This window comes from Arachis hypogaea, chromosome 19, assembly GCF_003086295.3.
Source record: "Arachis hypogaea cultivar Tifrunner chromosome 19, arahy.Tifrunner.gnm2.J5K5, whole genome shotgun sequence".
NCBI lineage: Eukaryota > Viridiplantae > Streptophyta > Magnoliopsida > Fabales > Fabaceae > Arachis > Arachis hypogaea.
This window is the reverse complement of record NC_092054.1, coordinates 30,308,922-30,313,202: the sequence shown is the minus strand read 5'-3', so window position 1 is coordinate 30,313,202 and position 4,281 is coordinate 30,308,922.

Below are 4,281 nucleotides of genomic sequence, written 5' to 3'. Positions count from 1 at the left end.
AATTCTGGACTGTTTTTGACACAATTTGCAGCTCAGAAAACACAGATTAGAGGCTATAAAGTGGGGAATTGCATCCATTCATAATCAGGCTCTCATATTTACAATTTTAGGAGTAGATGTAGTTTTTAGAGAGAGAGGTTCTCTCCTCTCTCTTAGGATTAGGATTTAGGATTTCTCTTAGTTTTAGGAGTGACTCTCAATCCCAGGTTCTTTATTTTTATTTACTTTCTCAATTTAATTTATGAACTCCATGTTAGAATTGATTTCTTTATTTGATATAATTTGAGGTATTTTCAGACTTATGATTGCTCTCTTTAATTTATTACTGCTCTTTGTGTATCCAAATTATTTTCATTCAAGTAGACATTTTTCCCTTTTGGCTTTGGTTGAGTCATTAGAGACACTTGAGTTATCAAACTCATTGTTGATTGAAAATTGGATTTCTTCATCTCATTAATTCAAGTTCCAATAACTCTAGCCTTTCTCAAGGAAAGACTAGGACCTGAGGAATCAGAATTAATTCATCCACTTAACTTACCTTCATAGTTAGAGGTTAACAAGTGGGAGAAAAATCCAATTCTCATTACAATTGATAAGGATAACCAAGATAGGACTTCCAGTTATAATACCTTGCCAAGAGTTTAGTTTACAGTTATTTATTTATTTTACTTGTCATTTAAATATATCTGTGCCTATTGCCCAAACTCAACATTCCCCAAAAACACACTTTTTCATAACCAATAATAAGAACATCTCCCTGCAATTCCTTGAGAAGACGACCCGAGGTTTAAATACTCGGTTATCAATTTTAAAAGGGGTTTGTTACTTGTGACAACCAAAACGTTTGTACGAAGGGATTCCTGTCGGTTTAGAGACTATATCTACAATGCGACTATTTTTATGACATTCTTTACTGGCAAAAATCCCAACGTCACCATGCATGCTATGTGTTTGTGAAAACGCCCGTATGGCATTATGCACTGTTTGCGATGTCTTTTATCCTACTACTCTTAAATGCTTGCTTTTCACAAAACCCTTTTTCATATCATATTAATTTAATATAATTGTCATTGCAAACAGATTGTTAGTATGAAAGACTTGGTAATCTAACTTAGACATTGAATACTTGTTCTATGCTACTCATGCCTTTGCCTACATGCCAATAAACACCTTGCATTTAATTGTCATCATATGCACTTTCTATATTTCCATTTATGATTTTTCACATGTAGTCATGACCATGTGTTAACTTCATTCATCTTTTAATGTGCATTGATTACCACCTTCCCACCCTCTTCCTTGCTCTATCCCATGACATTTTGACATATTTTCTCTTTTCTTCCTTTTAGGATGGCCACCAAGAAAGGCAAGGAGAAAGCTACTCCCAAACCACCAGCAAGAAGAGGAACAAAGAGAGCATTAGTGGCAGAACCATCTTCAACTACAGTTAAGCCCTCAAAAAAAAGAATCAAGAGGATTATAAAGGTTGATGAAAAGGAGAAAGCCTTCCCAGCAAAGGACACTGTGCGGTTTCTTAATCGCTTCTGTCAGTAGATGTTCCCCATCCTGGCAGAAAGGAGTTACAACAACGAATACCTTCTTATCCTCCCGACCCGTATTGCTGAGTTTGTTGAGCCGCAAATTGAACGAAGACAATGGGGTTTCCTACGAAGACAGCCACGACATGTTAATCTTTCTTGGGTAGTCGAGTTCTACTCCAATTTCCACATGCCAACCCTGCAGTCTGTCTATGTCCGTCAGAAGCAAGTCCCCATTACAGAAGAGGCCATTCAACGAGCTTTAGATCTTCCACCTACTCCAGAAGGACTGGATGCATTTCAGGAAGCCACACTCAAGCGCCAGATGTACCAATTTGACTGGGACGCTGTTCTCAGAGTTATCGCCATACCTGGTAGCAGATGGATCTACGGATACCATCGTTCCCGTCCTAAGGGAATATTGGCTTCCACACTTACCTTGGAGGCTCACGTATGGGCACAGATTATGTCCCATTACGTCTTTCTGAGTACTCACAAGTCCTCTTTTACTGCAGACATGGCCGTTCTACTATGGTGCATCCTTACAGATCAACCTCTGAACCTACCAAGACACATCCGGAATGCTATGGGACACGTACAAATCGCAGGTAACTTACCTTTTCCCGCCTTGGTTTCAGATCTTGTCTCAACAGCTGAAATCTCCTAACAGAGCTGGGGACACCAAAGCCATGCTTCCACTGGATGATAAGTACGTCCCTAACGGGAAGTATATCAGACCTTCAGCAGCCACTACAAGCCACCCTACTGAACCGGCTGAAGACATTCCTCCTTCAACGCCACAAGCACCTACAACCAATCAACTGCTCCATCAGATACTTGAAAGGTTAGATCAGCAGGAACACAAAGCAAAGCTAAGAGAGCGCCGTAACAACCGCCGATTCACATACCTCAAGGAGCTACTTAAGGGAAAATACAGAGACTCAGACACCCCGGACTCCACTTCCTTTACCAGCACAGGGAGCCATGATGGTCCCGACTGTGGAGATACTGCTACTAGCCCACCTTTGTTCCTGATAGATGGCACCGAGGATGGTGCAAAGCCTTAAGTGTGGGGAGGTCGGTCAGTACCTGACTTCCGGAGGTAAAATTCTCTTCCCTAACACTAATAAAATAGGATATTTAGTTAGTTTTCTTTTGTAGAATAGGATAGATTGCATAATAATAGATTAGTTGCATGCATGTTCTACTTGATTGAAAAGACAATAAGTTTCTTCTAAGACCCTATTTTTAGAACAAAATTTCACTAATTTTAAACTAAACTTTTATGTTAAATCTGCTTGAAGTTGTATTGGGAACATGGTTTTTGAGCTAAAGAACACACAACCTGTGAGATTTGAACCTTTATACATGGTTATATAGGGTAAAGTATTAAATTAGTCCCGTACGTTTGGGCGTAATCCTATTTTGGTCCTTAAAGTTTAAAGTGTCCTATTTGAATCCAAAAAATTTTTATTTAGCTTCAATTTAGTCCCACCGTGAGGTCAAAGATAAATAATTAACGAAATGTCCTACATGACAGCAGTATAAGAACAAGTTCGATAATTTGGAGAATAGGTACAAGCTCCGGAGGCACAAAATCAACCGTGGATGTATCAATATATGTATTTAACATTTTTTTTAGTTTTATAAAAAATAGTTCATTTTAATTATAATAAAAATGATAAATAAATGTATTGATGCATCCATAGTTGATTTTGTACCTCTGGAACTTGTACTTATTCTCTAAATTATCGACCTTGTTCTTATACTGCTGTCATGTAGGACATTTTGTCAATTATTTATCTTTGACTTCCGGTGGGACTAAATTGAAGTTAAATAAAACTTTTTTGGATTCAAATAGGACACTTTAAACCTTAAGGACCAAAACAAAATTACGCCCAAACATAAGGGACCAATTTAGTACTTTACCCTGGTTATATATCCCAATTGAATCTTTGGTTAGCTTAAGATAGAATTATGTGTTAATTAAGTATGGAAAAATTGTGGGAACAAAAGATAATAAGGGAATGTGTCATGATAATATAATGGGAATTTGGGTACCTACTCATGTAAAACTATAAGAATTAAAAATCTATGTGCATTGATAAGCTATGTTTATTAAAAAAAATCCAAAAATATTCAATAATTAAATAAGAGGACAAAATTACCCCAATGCTAAGTTAAGAATTCAAAGATCAATGCATATATGATAAAATCAAAATAAAGTTGATGCATGAGTAAGAAATGTGAAAGGGAAATTTTGGGTAGCTAGGTGTGAAATTTAAGCTATAAAGAATATATATGTGTGTTAGGTGAAAGCTTGGGTTAATTAAAGATTCAATTTATAAGCTTACTTAGCCATATATGTACCCTTACCCATACCTTGGCCCCATTACAACCTTGAAAAGACCTCATGATGTTTGCATTGGTATATTAATTGTTGTTGATTGGTTAGGTGAAGAACAAAAATTAGAAAGTATGATTAGAGAAGGATAGAGTGATTACCCTATACACTAGAGAGATTAGAGCGTACATACATCATCAGTGAGGGTTCAATGCTTAAGTTCTATGTTCCCTGCTTTTATGAGCTACCTTCTTGTATTTTTATCTGTTCTTACTGTATAAGAATTGAATTAGTGGAATTTGATTTGTGATTGCTTTGAAGAGCTTAATTACTTTTGACCAAGTGGACAAGAATCATATAGTTGCATTCACATATATAGGTTGCATTGCATTGCATGAG